The sequence below is a fragment of the Vulpes lagopus genome, chromosome 7, assembly GCF_018345385.1.
Source record: "Vulpes lagopus strain Blue_001 chromosome 7, ASM1834538v1, whole genome shotgun sequence".
NCBI lineage: Eukaryota > Metazoa > Chordata > Mammalia > Carnivora > Canidae > Vulpes > Vulpes lagopus.
The window spans coordinates 116060924-116080322 of NC_054830.1; the positions used below are offsets into that span (position 1 = coordinate 116060924).

A 19399-nucleotide genomic window follows, 5' to 3' on the forward strand; every position below is an offset into this window, starting at 1 on the left:
AATAAGCAGGAAGTAGAACAAGTGGGACACAGAAGCCTGGCTTGAATCTAGGCATCACTGTGACTTCCTTTCCTTTTTTCATTTGTCATATTTAACTGCTGCAACACATCCCTTTTTACAGCTTATCACACAAAAGCCTGTTTACTACAAACACAAGAGTATGTTGACTATCTAGACAAGATGCAGAATTTGTTCTTTTTGAACACCAAGCTTGACCAGTTATCCCGAATTCACGAATTCACGTACTGTGTTTGGAAAGACAGTGTGGAGACTCTGAAGTCAAATCACTTCACATCTTTTACTTAACACCTCACTCTAATCTCAAGGGGCAAGTATTTCACTCCTGAAGAAAAAGTGCCTGAATTGGTTACTGTCACTGGCAACTTAAAAGTAGTTTACATTAAAATGGCAAGAGCTTGAATCTTCTAATAGGAAGAGATATATATGAACCAACCTTTGTTTCAGATTAAACTGAAAAGAACTCTAGTGCACATAAGGGATTAATTTTCAGCTTCTGGTTGCATCTCTTGTTGAGTTGTGCTAACTGTTAGAAATGGACTCTTGATGCAGCATATCCAGATTCATGCAGCTATTTCAGGGGACAGATTAATGAGGGTCTCAGTCAGCACAGACAGTGTGCTCTAATAAGCTCTCACAATCAGATGGAAATAAGAGGAAGTTTAAACTACTGTGTAATATCAGAAGTACAGGGTTCATGCTACAACCCTTAGTGACAACTAGTGGAGCACTGGATCCTCACAAGACAATGGACTCACCTCGGAGCCCTTATACCTACAACGTTCAGTGACACCAGTAAGCACAAGTTACAGCAATGGGTAGGTACTGAATTTACTCAGTTTTATGTGTCAGCCATAGTATGAGGCTTAGAGTTCAAAGGAAAATGGTAGAATGCCTGCTTCTAGAAGCTTATAGGTTAAGGCAGAGGCCTTAAGTAATTAGACAATAAAACACCCTGAGCAGTAGGGTAAGGATATGGACAAGGTATAACAGAAAACACCAGGATGAACCCTAACCAGTGTTGTTGAGTTGTGCAAGGCTTTCCACATAAAAGATGTCTAAGCTGAGACCTAGAGGCAGAGTATGCCCTATTTAGGTAATGGGTGGAGGATTTGTAAGTAGAAGGAGGAGCTCCTGAAAGTGAGGGAAGTTGCAGGAGGTACTACATTCAGAGAAAATGATACATAAAACAGAAGGCTTTGAAATGCCCATGAATGCCTTCTTCTATTGCATCATGGCTACTATCCTCTTCCTGTGCATAACAAAAGAAGTCAGTATAGAAATGAGTAGACACGGAGTGATGTCAGACATGCATCCTGCAGTCCTCCCCAGTCTTCCAAGCTCAGCCCAGAAACCTTCTCTGTCCATCAGGTACATTTTTTTCAGATCCGATCTCAGATGCTCTCTGAAAAAGACATCAGTATATATTTTCCACGACACTCCTCTTGCACTCAGATCACAATTTCTATATACACATGCCTTGTTCCCCATCAAATAAAACTGAATTTCACAGGTGTTAAGACATACTGACAGCCTTTCTTGATCTCAGTTGTTCTCGACCAAAATTTTAATCCCGTAGAGTCACGGGAGCCACCTTGTTGACTTTGATGGTGAGAAGCATTCTGATTTCAGGGATATTAAACTGAGAAAGAACTGTGCACCCCCAGTCATAAAGTAGGGTAACAACAATGATGAGCTTGATATGTACAGGGATAATGTTAACCGCTTTCTTTTCATGAAAACCAGCACTGTTAGGCACTTCTATGGGAAAGTGGATTACCACATCTGTTTTAGACCTTACTCTGGACTAGTGTACCAAAAGCTCTTTAGTCATAAATTCCTCTTTTGAGATTTTTCCAAAACAGAGAAGCATACAGGGGTAAATGCAGTGACAATTCACAATAGTTATCTTGTTAAAAATATTTACACTGTGCCCGTAGACATCCATCTAAGCACCTGAAATAGAGGAACTCTCACAATGGCCCTGTGAAGTAGCTAGTATTATAGTCCTTTTGTATGGATGAAGAAATGGAGATCCAGGTGATTTGCTAGAAGTACATGGGTAGTAAGTGGTGAAGCAAGACCTCTTGTCTTCAGTATATATTATAAACCACTATATTTTACTCCCTACAAATATATCGGTGATCCTTATCCCAGTACTGTTTATAGTAACAAAATTGAAAAAAAAAAAAAAACACCTAATCTTCTAGTAGTAAGAATACAGGTGAAAAGAAACTGGTATAATCGTGCAATGGAATATTATGCATCAACTAAAAGTGATATTAGAGAGGAATATTTAATGAACTTGAAAGACATTAGCAATATCTTAATTGGTAAAAAGTAGATTAAAAATGATGGGCACAAGACGATCCAATTGTAGCAATATGTTAGAATGAAGCAGATGAAATTGTTATTAATTTAGATCAAAAAAGGCCAAATATCAGCAACTGTATATGGCTGAACCTAATATCTGGGGAAGGGGGGGAGAAGAGAGAACATGACAAAGATAGAGAGATAGACAGACAGATACTGAAAGGCTTTACGGTCAAATGGTACCATCAGGAATCTCTGGGTCTTAAGAGTATGCTTGATTTTTCTTTTATTCATTTAGATTAACCAGCTTTTCTAAATTTTCTGCAATCATTGTATATCCTTTTGGTAGTAAGAGAAAAGCAAGCAGAAAAATGGTTTTGTAAATGGTTTGATATGCTGAGCATTTCTATTGTTGTGTGCTCCATGCTTTATACACCTCTTTCTAGTCATCACAGCAATTACAACAAGGCTGGTATCATTACCACATTTAGCACACAGAGAATATTTAGGATGAGACCATTTAGGTAAAATGTCCCAAAACACCTGGCTGGTAAGTGGTGGTATCAGAAACCCAAGACTTTCTACAAAGAAAAGTCCAAGCATTTTTCATAAGATCATCTGGCTCCTAAGTGAGTGAAATTATACATTTTGGTCAAACAGAATATCCCACAATTTCATCAAACATGATCCTTTGAGGCAGAGCAGCAAATTATAAGACCTTTCACTGAGCAAGCCTATGCGGTCAGCCAATGACTCAATATTTAGAGGCAGTGAAAATAGGAAATTACCTTCGTTGTGAGAACATAGGGCACTTCTAGAAGAGAAAATAAAATTAAGGAGATGTCAGATCTGAAGGCCTTCCGGGAGTTGATAACAATTCTGTGCAAACAAAATAGCCAATAATACTGTGAAAATACCGTTAATGGCAGTAGCTTTAGGAGCACACCAAACTGAAAAGTAGGCCCATATGGCACATGGCCAGCATTCAAGGTCTGTTTGATGAGTGAATGAAATGAACAAGAATGTAAGCACTATAGCTAACTTTCACAAACAAACCTGTAAAACCATCTTAGCACTTCTCAGAACATTCTCCTCTCCTGACCCTCTTTAAACCCTCAGTCCAATTTCCCATTCCAAGGATGGGAAGAGAGTGAAGGCGTTGTAAGATACAGTTTCAAATGCGTGTCAGCATTATGCAGCTATTTTCTTCAAATATCACAAAAACTCAATGAGGTGTTAGGTTTGTAAGCATCTAACATTTCGCATGCAAAATGGACTTGGTTGGTAATTTGCTTAGTCACTTAGCATTCAAATGGCAAAAGCCAGTGAATCACTCAAACCTGTCAATGTCTCCAAAGCTGTGATCTTGCCCCCACACCATATGGACCATCTCATCCCAACTGATGCCCATCAGTTACAAAATCTGGTATCAGTGCACATTTGCTATTTCTCTAGATTTCTAAAAGGGAACATTCTAAGACAAAAGTCTCACAGATGCTTGAAAAAAATTTTTTTTTACCTAAAAATGGTCTTTCTCAGGCTTTAAAGTGTTAAGAGCAGTTTCATCAGAATGGTTTTGATACAGAATGTCTCCACATATCCATAGACACAGATGTATTGACAAAAACAAGGCACTAGAAAATTCTTTGAACAAATGGAAGATGGTTTAGTAAATCTTGTGTCTTGGTATAGAGGAAGAATAAGGAAAGGAGAGATAAACAGAAATGCCAAATTGAGGGATGCTCTGGAGGAAAGAACAAGGACACGTGAATACATTGCCTCAGCCAAAACACTCCTCAACAACAACAAAGGAAAGGATGAAATCATTTTTCCCTTAGATGAAGGAGTAATGTTTACCATCAAGTTCACCTTGTTACAAAAGTCATCAATCACCAGCTGGCTCAAGGAAGGGTATAATCATTTAGCATCAGACAGACCTGGACCCTAGCTGAGCCACTGTCACTTCATAGCCATAGAACTTGAGCAAATCCCCAACCTTCGTTACACTTCATTTTCCAATTGCCCCATGGAAATGGTGGAACATACTAATTACACAAAAAGTACTTGTTGGTAGGTGTGACACAGCACAGAGCTAGTATACCAGAAATTTTATCCGATGGTTGGCACAATGGAACATCCAACCCCAGGAAAAAAAAACACTCTAGAAAAACATCCTCCAGCTGTACATAAAGCGAGAATAACAGGCCTGTTGCTGGTTGGTATTATTTGTTTGTCTTGCATGAATCACTCATGAGAAAAAGGACAACTTGGTTCTCACAATGTGAATTTCAAAAACAAATTGCCGACTAACTCCACAAAGTAAAAAAACAAGCTCTGGTATCATCCCTTTCAAGTGTTTTTCATAAAGCCATTTGGAAAAAGCTCAGGCCCACAATGAAACTCAGTTGTTATGTGACATCCCATTCTGAAATGCCAAATAAAAACTGGATTTAGAAATTTGCCCTACTGGCTAATGACCCATGTGTCCAGAGGAGTAGGCTTGTACATGGAGCCCAAAAATATAAAAGGAGGAATTTAGAAACAAACCCATGAACTCCTTGGTAATTTTCCCCTTAGCATAAGGAAATAGATGATCATAAATAAAATCAAGAGAATCTTGCCATGTTACTGGCGCCAATCCCAAGGACTTGATTTTGCCTCAAGCTTATCTATAGCCATTAAGACAACAGAAGCAGCCTTGAAACTCACTATAAACTTTAAAATCCTTTTCTAAAGCAACTGGTTCTAAATTATAGAGAACAAAAAAAGTGGCCAATTCTGTGTACTCACATTAGGTCTAAACAAATCCTAGATGAAATGAGCTGTCTGTGTTTGGTTGTCCTTTTATTTTGTTTGTCTTGGTTTAATACCTCCAGCATCTGAGAAGTCAAACTGTAGAACTCTACAGAGTTCAAGAACCTTGCGGATACATCTCTACTAAACACTTAGAGAAGGATAACACTCTATTTTGGAACTCAGCCTTATCATAGGCAAAGTGATGTCAGTTTATAATACATAACTACCCTCACCAGGATTGCTGTTTAAAGTTAAGACTCCTTAAGTGTCCTTAACTTTTAAATGTCAAGTACTGGGATGCCTGGGTGGCTCAGTGATTGAGCAGCTGCCTTGGCTCAGGGAGTGATCCCAGGGTCCTGGGATCGAGTCCTGAATTGGGCTTCCCACAGGGAGCCTGCTTCTCCCTCTGTCTATGTCTCTGCCTCTCTCTCTGTGTGTGTATCTCTCATGAATAAATTTTTTAAAAATCTTTAAAAATAAAAAAAATTTAAATGTCAAGTGCCTATTAGAATATAGCACTCAGTCATACTGACTTAAAAATATATTTTATTTACATGGAAGTTTGCTGTCACAGTCACCACTGACTGTAAACATAGGAAAATTGGGGACTATGGGAAAAATTAATAGGGAAGAAAATTCAACCCTTTGTATTCTAACAGATAGACAAAGCACAAGTAAGTCACTTTCAGGAAAATCCTCTATGGAGTGAGTATCTTTCAGGAGGGACCAAAATAATCTTCTCCTGTCTCAAAGGATAGAAAAACATGGTTCTTCTTGAAATATACACCCTGTCTTCCTAAGCTTTGGTTCCCTCAGGGTCTTTTATCTCCCTGTGATTTCATTCCTTGTGCTTCAGGCTAACAAGGCTATGGCGCGTCATTCCCTTTGTTGATGTAGAAGAAAAGATCATTCAAAACATCAAGTGCTTTAAAAAGAAAACAACTTTGTAAAGCTTCTCCATCCATGAAGAAGAACAATAAAAATGTATTTTCCAGATCCTCTGAAAGCTCTAAAACCTCATGTCCTTCATATGTCAAAAAACCCACTGGAGAGCTGACAAAGTGCCAACAGTCACTGTGGACAACTACCCAGTGCTGTTTATATTAATATTATTCAGTGGCTGAGAGAAAACCTTTATTCTTCTTTTTAAAAATGTTTGTTAAATGAATTTTCAAAGCATGAAATGTCATTTTAGAACTTCAGTGTATGCTTATCTCAAATTATGAAGCAGAAAAACGGGCGTGAAATGTTTATTCTTTAATGTGTCTAAATATAAATGTTGATGTCTCTCAGTGAGAGCATATTAATGACCCTATTCACAGAGCAGGAAAATCTCAAGGATATAAATTGTAGACTGGGATTAAGTAAAGGATTTGAGAGGATTACATTTATTCACTGAAGTCAAAAGAATAATAAGAACTGGGAGCCACTGCAAGGTATCTTGCTTTATAAAGCCTTGTCATGTTATCGTTCTTTTGCTCATCTATTTTCTCATTAAATATGTATTAAGTATCTCCTATGGCTACTAAGTTCAGTTTTTTGAGCATGTACCACTTGTTCCTGCTTGACATATTCTACAGCCAGGTTTCTTTACCTACTGGAGATGGTCCACAGTGAGACATAACAAAGCAATATGCCAAGTGTCTCAGTACACAGGATGCTCAAGGAACACGGAAGGTCTGTGTTATGTGCACTGTGTCTTTGGGCAGAGGAGAGAAGGGATGGGAAGAAAGCTTCCAGGTGAAGTGTGGCTTCAGGAAAGCCCCAAAGGGTAAGTATTTTGGACCACCACTCTGCAAGTACTAGTTATCTTCATTCTGGATGTGAGGGCCAAAGGGCAGAAGTCTTAAATATTTGCTTAAAATCCCACAGTAAGGAGAATGGGTCCCCAAACCCTCAATGCAATCTGCATGGTCTGAAAAATTCAATACAGTTTTCTTGAAAAAAAATTTTTTAAGATTTTATTTATTTATTCATGAGAGACACACAGAGAGAGGCAGAGACACAGGCAGAAGGAGAAGCAGGGTCCCTGCAGGGAGCCCGTTGCAGGATTCAATCCCAGGACCCCAGGATCACGTCCTGAGCCAAAGACAGACAATCACTGAGCCACCCAGGTGCCCTCTCCCACCAAAGTTTTTAACTATAGGACACTACAGGTAATACTGTAACAAAGGCCCATGTACACTCAACCTAGAATTAATTGTTGTGAACACTGCGCCATCTTTGCTTCATCATTTGATGTAAGAAACAAAACATTACAGATAAAGTCCCCTTTGTCTTCTTGTGCCTAGTTCCCAGCTCTTTCTCTACCCCTTAGAGGTAACCTCCATCATGATTTTAATGGGCATCCTTCTAGTCTGTATATATATATATATATACATATATATATATATATATATCCAGAAATGATAAAATAATAATATAATGCATAATAATAAAATGTGTCATTCATTAGTTTTACATAAAATGTATATATCACTGTGCTTCTTGCTTTTTCTACCCAATATTATGATATTGAGATCTATTAATATTGCTACTTTGCCAATATAGTGGAATACTATATATTGATTTGTAGGAATGAAGGGCTACACAGTATTCCTCTATATTAGTAACCACTAGTTAATTTATTTTTTCCCTTATTCATGGCCATTTTCAGTTGTTGCAAAATTTCCACTGTTACAAAGACACAAAAATCTAGCTCCCAGTACCTGAAAGCAAAGGTTTTGCAAGGCATATAGACAAATCATAAAGAAATAGAAGTAAAATTACTGGATTGTATGGTATACGCAAATTAAAATTTTACTCTAGAGACAAACAAACTGCTCTCTAAAGTTACTCTGTCAATTTACCCTCATGAGAACAGTGTATGGAATCTTCCTTTCACATCCTTGCCAACACATGGTATTGTCCGACTTCTTAACTTTTGCCAACATGATGGCAAAAATGACATCTTGTTCACTTGCTATGTATGTCACTGATTATTACAAAGAGAAGCATATTCTCATGTCATTAGCCAATCAGGTTTCCTTGCCTCTAAATTATTTTACTGCATCCTTTACCTATTCTAAAGGTGAGGGTTTTTTTTTTTCTTATTGATTTGTAGAAATTCTTTATGAATTCTATATACTAATCACTTGTTTTATATATATTGCAAAAATCTTTTCCTATTCTTGTTTCTCTTTTAACTTTACTTATGATATATTCTATCTTTTTATTAAGATTTTATTTATTTATTCCTGAGAAGACACAGAAAAAGAGGCAGAGATATAGGCAGAAGGAGGTTGCCTGTGGGGAGCCCAATGCAGGACTCAATCCCAGGACCCCAGAATCACATCCTGAACCAAAGGCAGACACTCAACCACTGAGCCACCCAAGTGCCCCCCAAAATTTTTTTAACTATAGGATACTACAGGTAATACTGTAACAAAGACCCATGTATACACAACCTAGAATTAATTGCTGTGAACACTGCACCTGAGCCAAAGGCAGATGCTCAACTACTGAGCTACCTGGGAGTCCCTATGATATCTTCTGTCTTAAAGAAGTTTTTAATCTTGATGTGGTCTAATTATTTTAAGCACCGATTTATAATGTAGACAAATCTGATTTATGTAATATAATCTTATAACATAAGGTTCTTTTTTTAAGTGTCTGTTTTTCTTTAATGTATGAACAAAACTTCAGTTATATATCAACATCCAGTTCAAATCAGTTCCATTAAGACTTACACTTTCTATGGAAGTTACTTCCTTTAGTTTTGTGTAACAACAGTGAGTAGTGAAACATTAGGTTTTCACAGAATTTTAAGATGATCTCATCATTTACGGTCTAAGATCTAGGCTCTTGCAAACTCTTCTATTTACTCTGTTGGAATAGCCTTTATTATTTTATTACTTTCTATACTTTTTTAGTTTTATATATGGCAAACATAATTAATTTGCTGCAATATACAGGTACAAATGTTTGAACTTTTAAAAATTAATGAGGTTGCTGGAGTGCCTCGGTGTCTTAGCTAGTTAAGTCTCTGACTTTGGCTCAGGTTATGATCCCAGGGTCCTGAGAATCAGCCTGGCATTAGGCTCTCTGCTCAGCAGAGAGTCCGCTTCTCCCTCCCTCCCTCCCCTCGCTTGCACTCTCTCTCTTAAATAAATAAAATTTTTGGAAGAAAAAAAATAATAAAAATCACTGAGGTTGTCAACGAATTAAAAGATATTTTGACCAGAGAAGGAAAAACAGTGATTAGCCCTTTTTCTTGTTTTCCCTGAAGAAACTTTCAAGTCTTTAAAAAAAAATCCTCTGATACAATCGCAAACCTAAGAAATCAAATATAATTGTGAAAGATACCAGACTATATACTATACCACAACACTTAATTTCATCCAATTAACAACATCACTCCATACAATGAAATGCATGTAGCTCTACTAAAATCAGGTATTAACCTACTTGATTTTACAGGTGGGATAACAAATGAGCCTCCAGGACCACCTAATATATAACACCTAATACAAATCATTAAATAATGATTTCACTCTAAGCAGAATAGCCTGGAAACTCATTTTTGCTGTCAGAAAATGGTTGCTATGTAATTTGAAATAATTTGTAGCCTGAATGTCTTTGCCTAATTTCTTATTGCTCATACTCCATTCTGATACAAATTTAACAACTAACATCTGCATTGTCATATAAAATTTCCACCTTAAGGAGTAACATGTAGAAGTTTAGATGGCAGAACTATCAAACATTCCCCATCCAAATGAGGGTTGACTTTCAAACACCTTTCTTTGTCTTGGGGTCACCATGTCAGAAACCTCACCCCTCCACAAGTAATAACCTTGAGGGTAATTACTACAACTTTTCCTCTCTTGAAGGAAAGGAACTCCCACAACCATATTTTTTCATAGTTCATGGAAAACCGTATCTAGCATATCTCACCTGGCTTCCAACAATTTCACTGAAGCTGCTCATTTATGGATGAAGAATCTTCTGCTAAGTCACCAAGGAAGAATGAGCCCCCACTACACATAGCCAGGGTCAATCCAGGAGCCAAAGGAGAGGCTGAGCTACCTCAAGGCTACTGAATGAAAGACTTTAGGTCATACCCCTTTTCTAGAAGATCTATGATTACTTCCTTCTTAACTTCTCTGGATACTTTACTTATATATTTGTGCACATGTTTCCAAACCCTCTGTTCAAATGAAAGCTCCTTGAACAAAGAGGCAGAGTCTTAGTCAACTCTCATATCTCATTTTTGTATCCATTACTATTCCTGGAACATTTATGCCTGCCTGCCTACCTGCATGCCTCCCTTCCTTCCTCCCTCCCTCCTTCTTTCCTTCCACAAATATGTATTGAGCATTATTGTGTGCCCAGCACATGCTGGACATTAAGTGAGTAAATTAGCTAGATAGCAGTAAAAAAAAAAAAAAAAAACAGACAAAATTTTATGGGTCCTACCTCCTAGAAGGAAAGACAGAGCAAAAGCAAAAGCAAAAGCAAAAAAACAAAATATCTTCAAACACTGCCATAAACAAGTTTAAAAGATGTGATCTAGAATAATGGAGAACAATCTTAATAAATAAAGGTTGGAGAAAGCCTCTCATGGGGGTGGTGGTTAGGCTGAGACCCGATTGGCCTAAAGAAGCCAGCTATGGGGGCACCCCGGGCAGCTCAGCGATTTAGTGCAGCCTTCAGTCCAGGGCCTGATCCTGGAGACCCGGGATTGAGTCCCGTGTCAGGCTCCCTGCATGGAGCCTGCTTCTCCCTCTGCCTGTGTCTCTGCCTCTCTCTCTCTCTCTCTCTCTCTCTCTGTCTCTCATGAATAAATAAATAAAATCTTTAAAAAAGAAAGAAAGAAAGAAAGAAAGAAAGAAAGAAAGAAAGAAAGAAAGAAAGAAAAAGAAAGAAGCCAGCTATGTCAAGATCTAGAGAGAAGGATATTCTGGGCTGGAGAAAGATCAAGTGTAAATAGAGAAATGAAATCAGTATGTCCCATGAGAGGAAGATAGAAGTTGGGCAGTGTGATACCCAGAATGGGAGCGGGATGACAGGGATTGAGAAGATAGGACACGACAGGTCAAAAAGGGCTTTGGAAATTATTTATCATGGGAAATACCAGGGAGTTCTGAAAAGGGAGCAGCATGCTCTCAAGTGCAGTTTTATGAGGTCACTCTGGTCTCACTACAGAGAACGGATCCCAGTGGGGCCCAATTAGACGTAGCAGCAAGGAGACTACTGTGATCATCAACTAAAAGAGCACAGGGATGCGGATTGGAGAGGTAGCAGCAGAAACAGTGAGAATCTAAGCAGAAACAGCTTAGATTTTGTCATATTGTGTGGCTGAAGCAAGATTTTCTGATAAATAGATGGAGGCAGATATTATACACAGTAAAAAAAAAAAAAGGAAAAGGAAAAGCAAACAAATGAATAAATGATGTGGAATGGAGTCAATGACATGACAATCCAGCCTGGTATTTATAGCCATTGCATATGAACCCACTGGCGTGAAGAACAAAAACTGTCTATAGTGTTCTCACTATGCCAGAAGCAACATAAACCAGACATGAATTCATCTGGCTTCCTCTGTACTTTGTTCTTTCTTCATTATTTTTCATTTATTTTTTTATAAAGTCCTAATCTAATTGTTATGTACATACTTTATATATTTTTTATTTTTTATTACTTTCATTGCACTTTAAATTTCTTTCTTATTTTGGATCTAGATTCTTTTTAAAAGCGGGCCGAAATACACCCAGGATCTCGTTTTTTGGCGGGGGAAAAAAAAATTCATTCAGGGTTGGAGGTTGAGAATAATGCAGAAAACTGCACCAGGGCTGTGTCTGGGGAGCCTCCTGCCAAGCAACTGTGGACAGAGAGAGTCTTCTGCTAAAGAAGCAGGTGGCCCCCAGAACTAACAAGATGTCCACAATGAGCCTTCCCATCCACTCTCCTGTCCAAACGCTGCACTGATCTGAAGAAGTCTGGTTGAAATTATGTTTGTCACACAAGGAGTTGCAAGTAAGGACCATTTACTGAGTCAGGCACGGTACTGGGCACTTAACAGGTATGGTATCATTCAATCCTCATAAGCATACGAAGTTAGATGCCCTTATCCTTACCGAAGCATGAGGAAAATGGTCCCAGAAACAGCACAGAAAGGAGAGTAGCCAGGACTCTTGCAATTCAGATCTAACACGGGGATTGGAGGAAGCAAAGGTGCAGGAGGTTCTCTGGCCCTCCAGAGAAAAACCAAGAACAACCTGGATTTTGGACTCCTTCAGAAAGGTAAAAATCAGTGGTTTGTGTTTGTGACCTCTATCAAGATATTTGGGTAGTCCATCAGTGAAATTGCCTTCAGGCAGGTGTGATGAACCATTCCCAGCTCAGTCTTTCCCACCAATTGTCAACGCCCTGCCCCCATGCCAGGGAACCAGAATGCTACTCTTATTCTTGCTGCTTCATCAACCTGGTTCCTAAAGCTATTCTGACAGTGCAATGGACATGTTAATGACTCGCTGTGAGGACCGGTTTCTGAGCCTCTTCTCTTCCCAGACACCATCGATCTGACTATTGTGTCCAGTCAATAGAGCTTTACAGCAGGATTGCTGGGAAATAAGTCAGCTTTTTGTGTCTCATGATTTCTGGCTTGTAATATCCTTCAAATGGATTCCCCGATTAGAATATCCTGCAGGCAAAGTCTTATTACTTAACTCTGCTGCACAGCATCCCTGCTTTATATAAAAGGTTATCAGTATTCTTAATGTTGTACCTGAAAATGCTTGAACTTGCCTTGCCTCCCAGGCATATTTTTACTACTTCCAAATACATTTAACTAGAAATGCTATTGGTGACTAAATAAACCCCATTCTGGAATTTTTTAAACCAAAATTAATTTCCATGTTTACTTCTACTTGGTACTAAAGTCAAAAGCCTGCAGAACAAGCTATTGAAAGCTATTTGCTGGCTTCTGCTTGATATAGGACTCTCCCCTGCATCCTGGAAGTGCCCTATAGCCAGAGGAGAAATATATATATTTATAAACATTTAGAAAATCATAAACAGGATTATATAGGTTGAGAGAACAAATGTATTACTACTACAGAAGGTTTAAAGGTCCCCAACACAAAGAAAGGTCTCAGGGATTGTGTATATGTACCTCTAGAGTAAACCACATATAGAATCACAGGGTGAAAAGGGATCATAAATATAAGCTGCCCAACACTCTTCCTATTACAAATGAAGAAATTAAAAATTACAAAATGAGTCCATCCCAACTGGTGTCATTTAAAAATCATCATCTCTGAGAGTGTGCCCTTGGCATCTTCAGTATACTGACTCTGACATTTGTCTGGGGCTGTCAGCCTCTGCCTCCTGCTCTCATTCTCCTCAGGACCATGGACGCTGGTCACATTCACCAAACCTCCTTTCCAATTTCAGGAGGCACTGTACCTTCATGCTTAAAATGACTGGCTATGAAGGGGATGTGTGCATACTTCCACTATTCAGTAGATGCTTAAACTCAAGCAAGTCATTTAATTGTTCTGCATCTCCCTTATATTATCAATAAAACAGGATCAAGAATTGCCATCTCCGGCAGCCCCAGTGGCATAGCGGTTTAGCGCCGCCTGCAGCCGAGGGTGTGATCCTGGAGACCTGGGATAGAGTCCCACATCAGGCTCCTTGCATGGAGCCTGCTTCTCTCTCTGCCTGTGTCTCTGCCTCTCTCTCTCTCTCTGTGTCTCTCATGAATAAATAAATAAAATCTTAAAAAAAAAATAGAATTGCCATCTCACCATCTGCCATGAGTATGAAATGTTACTTTTAGTAAGCCCTTAAAGTGGTGCTAGGCACAACCTAAGGACTCAGTAAAGCAGAATTGTAATTGTCATTGTTGTCATCTACATAACCCAACTCCTGCTCCCCTTCAGTTCAGCAGACTGTCTCTGCTCCCAGTTTACCAGGAGAAGGAAGGTCATCAGATAGGAACTCATTCAAGTTCTCCTCACTTTCCTCCACTAGCGCCCCCAAACTAGAAATCTCTTGACATTGTGCTGGCCACTCTTTGCTCCTCATGGTATATCCACCTCTCACTCCCATACCCAGCTCCATTTTTGGCTTTCTCCATCCACCTCTTTTCCTAAGATTGTTCTCTTCCTCAGAATAAGACATTTGCACTTCTATCTACCTGTCCCGAAGCCGTGAGCTCTGTGAGGCCAGCAACTACACCACATGCATTTCCTTATTGCCTGTGTCCAATACAGTTCCTGGCACAGAATAATCACTCAGTGAAAGTCCACGACATGAACACGTGAATGACCTTCACAGAATCATACAGTTCATTCAATCTAATTAAATGGAACAGTCATTTACTTCGCTCCAACCACATGCCAGCCACAATGGAGGTTAACGAGATTAATAACACACAGCGCCTGCCTTCCAGGAGTTGTTTATCATCCCCTGAAGGAGGAAGAGGAGTAGAGGATTGATGGAGGGATGGAGAGATTGATGGGGGGAGGAATGAGAGAGCGGGGAAGAGGAGGGCAGAGTGAGACGGAGGGAGGCTAGATTAATGTCATATAGGCTAGGGTATGCATTAGGCTGCCAATATAAGTAAAATATGAGTATGGGTTTTTTTTTAAAAAAATCATTTAATCAAATTTAAAAAGAAGCAATATGTCTGAGTTTAGTCAAATAAATCATGATTTCGCTCCAGAAGAACAAACTTTGTACAGTCCTCTGACACACCTGGTTTTTTTATACAGAGAATACATTGAGAACCAGGAAGGCTGACTGTATATCAAGCAGAGGAATCCTTTCCTCCATGGACAAGGTAAACAGCCAAATCAAACCTCCAAGGGAAGTCTTTGTAAACCTGGAAACATGCGGCCCCCTGTTAGTCCCTTATTCTCCCATGCATATTAGGAAAGAAAAAAAAGAGAGATGGTTGTGTGTGTGACAGTTATTGATTTATTGCCACCTGCTCATTTTAGGCTCTTAATGTAAATAAAAGGAGTTACTCTTCTGGCTGGAGTAAATGGTCCTGATTATCAGGCAGAAAGTGGGCTGCTCCTACACAACAGGAAAAAGCAGAACTATGTCTGAAAGTCAAGAGACTCTATAGGGTCAACAAACAACGAAGTTGCAGCAAAGTTCTCCATGGTAGTTTCAAGGTGCAAGCTCAAGGGACTCCTGCAGGGTAGAAGGGCTTCTCTAGCCCCAGCTCCTACCATGCAAGCTTCTCCAGCATCCAGCTGTGTGGCACTTAGGTCTTGCACAGGGCCCAGTTTCTGAAACATAACCAGCTTCTTCATCCCAGTTCCTGTCTCTGGTACCATGGGCAGCTTCGCAGCACTCAGCAACTATTCTAGCAGGCACCAAATAGTAGAGGCTAGCAGCACTCATCAGCCAGCAACTTCCCCTGGAAACCCTCCGGGGCTTTTTTTGTAGCAGAGTACTTCTGGTAAGATATTGCTCCATGAACAGCTTTCCCAAATATCCTAGAGGGCAGATTTCTAGCAAGTTCCAGAGGGCAGATGTCCATCAAGTTCTGCTAGAGTAGTACTATGCAATATCTCACCATTCAGTGAGCTGTGGTATGCCCTTGCTAACAACGTCTGGATCACAGCCCTAGTGGGGATTCCTTTTGGGCATCCCACCTCAGCCCTGGAAGTAGTGGCAGCTCCTTAAATCTGCTTTTCCTGTGTTCTTTCAAGTGCTATTAATTCTAGTAACCATTTTTCACTACTCCAATCCCCTGTTACAGTTAATAATTTTTAATAAACTTTCCCTGTCCAAGCTACTCTGTGTCCCAGGAGCAATGAACAAATCTGGCATCAAGATTCTGTTTTCCAAATGCCATTCTCCAATGGCAGTCTAGGGCTGAGACAGGAAAACACAAAATGGCCTTAGTGTATACTACAGTATCAGTAAGGAAGTAAGTGCTCAACAAACAAAAATAAGCAGACAAAAAAAGAATGAGGGTGGGTCAAAAGGACACAGGAGTAACCTAAAATAATTCCCAATCTCCAAAGCAGGAAAAATTTGAACAACAAAATAACACAATATTGGCTTAGAACCCAAATTTTCATACAGGTCCATACTGACACAATGCAGAATAAGTAGGGAAAGACAAATCTTCCTTACTGAAGAATTCCAAATAACATACGTAGGTACTCCTCCCCAAAGACATGAACTTAATACCTGCCTGTCACACTTGAGGGTAGGCTAGACTTAGTCTTGCTTCCAAAGAATAGACTAGGAAAAGGGAAAATAGTAACTTTATGTGGAGAAACATGGTATACACTGTACATCAGCAAATGATGAAGGTTAAGTGAGTGAGGACATCATCAGTGATGTTATATGAACTTTAATGATACCCATGCTATGATGTGTTAAGCAGGGCATTTCAACTCTGTGGTATTCTTTTCAAAACTCAAAACCCTAGTCTAATCATGAGAAAAAACACTAGACAAACATAGACCAGGGGACATTCTACAGGATAATTGGCCAGCACGCCTCAAGACTGTCAAGATTAGAAAAAGCCAAAGGTGGAAATTGTCATAGACAATTCCACCATAGGAGACTGGGCAGACATGACAATGAAATGCAATATGGTGGCCTGAATTGGATTCTGGAACAGATACAGGACATTAATGGAAAAAAAACATGAAATCCAAAGTCTGAGGTTTAACTAATAGTATTGTACTAATGTCAGTTTCTCAGTTTGACAAACTAATAGTAAGATGTTAACAAGGGGAAAACTAGATGTGGGTATATGGTAACTCTCTACTATCTTTGCAACTCTTCTATAAATCTAAAATGGTTTCAAAATAAAAAGTTTGCTCTATAAAAGATTTATTGTGGTTTCTGTCTCCTGATGGGACCCTGATACAAGGCCCTACTCTGATTATCAAGGCAATTATCTATGGACCTAACAAACATCACCCAAAGTATTCATAGCCATAACCAGAGAGGGAGGGAACACAGAAATAGAATCCTTGGAAATGAGGTCATTTATTTTTTTAAAGATTTATGTATTTTAGAGAGACAGAGAGAGTGAGCATATGAGTGGGGGGAGAAGCATAGGGGGGGAGAGAATTTCAAGCAGATGCCCCACGGAGCACGGACTCTGACACAGGCTCGATCCCAGGACCCTAAGATCAGGACCCGAGCCAAAATCAAGAGTCAGACACTTAACCGACTGAGCCACCCAGGTGCCCTGAAATGAGGTCATCTGAAGTGTGCTACCTAGTAGATTACTGAAGCATGCATTTTATTTCAAGAATTATTTGGCTTAGAGTAATTAAATTACATACCTTCTGACAAGTGTTATTAGAGCAACTGCTACAGACAAAACTCAAGTAACAAGACCCAGTGCTCCAGCTCAGAACAGCATATTCTCATGTGTTTAAACACGGTGTCAGAAATGTTTTTCTCAGAGCATCTTTAAAGACCTCAGGTGTCTGCCTGTGTTTATTTATGCTTCTGGTCATTATAGTGCCAAAACAGGAGTTGTAAAGAAGAGACAAAAGATGGCATCATATTATATTCTAGATGGAAAGAACATGTGTCTTCAGGATGCTAGAGACTTCATTCAAAAATTAGTCAAGTCCAAAAGCAAGCAACAAGTTATTTTCTAGAAAGCCTAAACTCCAAAATAAACCAACAGTTTGTTTTCTAATGCCTGAATCAGTTCTGGAGAGGCTGAAACTCATGTAGCCTTTTGTTTTGTTCACACAGACACTCAAGTCTGACCCCTTAGCTCGAGGTGGGCTGCAGTCCTTAGGACAGCAATTATGAATACGGTTGCAACTACTCTATCCCACAGCATACTTGCCCTGGCGTAGAAACAAATCTCACTTTTCAAACACAGAATACATCTACTCTTTTCATTCCCACTAGTTTACAGAATAATGTTATTTTTCTTCAAAATGTGTAGGCACAACTGATTTTTAAGCTGGAAAAGTTATTGAAAGCGACACTGCATTTGAGGTCAGTCGGCCAGAAAAATGGCTGTGAGCCAAATCCCACATCCCAAACATTTTGCCTCTATGGCATGTGAACAAAATGCCCACTCTCCTGATCTCCAGCAGAAGCAAAACAAAATCCTGCAAGACAGTTATCCATTGGAATTGGAAGCCTTTCAGGGCAGAAAGACACACACATACACACACACTCCCTGTTTAAGACATAATAAAAAGGCTCTTTCACACAGAATGTTCTGTGCATAGGCAGCACAAGAACTACCCCTAGAGATGCTGTTTTAGGGACAGCCAAGAGATCACAAGCCTATAACAAGTAGTTCTTACCAGAAACACAGTAATCTCCCGATTCCAAATTTAAGCAAGTAAGAATTCCTAAAACCGGTTTATCTAGATGGGTTGAAATCCCTTCAGACTAGCTCTGGAAAATTGTGCCGTAGAAACAAGAATGAATTTGTGTTGTCATGAGATCCTGCTAATTTTTAAAGCTATGATTTCCTTTCTCTAAATGTAACATTTCATGTATTAGAATTCAGTTGGGCTTTGATTCCCCCCGCCCCTCACATTTTTTCAAAGCAAAAAGCAGTATGAAGAAACAGGAAGTAGCCACAATTACACGCAAGGCAATGCGTTAGCCAGAAAACTTAAGTTTTAACTGTGAAATTTAGAAAAGCAACTGAATTACAGGACATTCCATTGCCTAATCTTCTTAATAAAGAATATGAGGTTTTAAGTGCAAGCTCTTTATAGTCCAAAATATCATTATGTTAGAATTACAATTCTATTGTTATTAGAATTACAATTCACATGTTAGAATTGTAATTCTAACATAATGAAGACAAATTATATACCATATTACAATTTGGGGTTTTTTGTATATTTTTTAATTGGAGTTCTATTTGCCAACATATAGCATAAACCCAGTGCTCATCCTGTCAAGTGCCCCCCTCAGTGTCCGCCCCCCAGTCACCTCCTCCCCCCACCCACCTCCCCTTCCACTATACAATTTTATTTCATACCAAAATCTTCATGAATTTTCGGTTATGACCAATATTTCTCCCCAACATCTTCTGAGAATTCATTATTGACATCTCAGAATTCAGAAGTAAATTTTTAAAAAAATCAAGCATTGAAAATTATCAATTTTACTTCTGAGTTAAAGCCAACAGGTGGTAAATTTTAATCACCAAGGAAGAATTCTAGATAAATCATCATGTAAAAACATCAGTTAGGATATAGTAGTTATGTTACCACAAAACTGCCTGACCCGACGAAGGAGCCTAATTCTAGAC

The 19399-nt window shown here is 39.1% G+C and overlaps 1 protein-coding gene across 1 annotated transcript in view; it reads right to left on the bottom strand.

Moving 5' to 3' along the window:
• MEGF10 (multiple EGF like domains 10) overlaps window positions 1-19399 on the bottom strand; it is a 170255-nt gene that overhangs the window by 70527 nt on the left and 80329 nt on the right. The window lies entirely within an intron of this gene.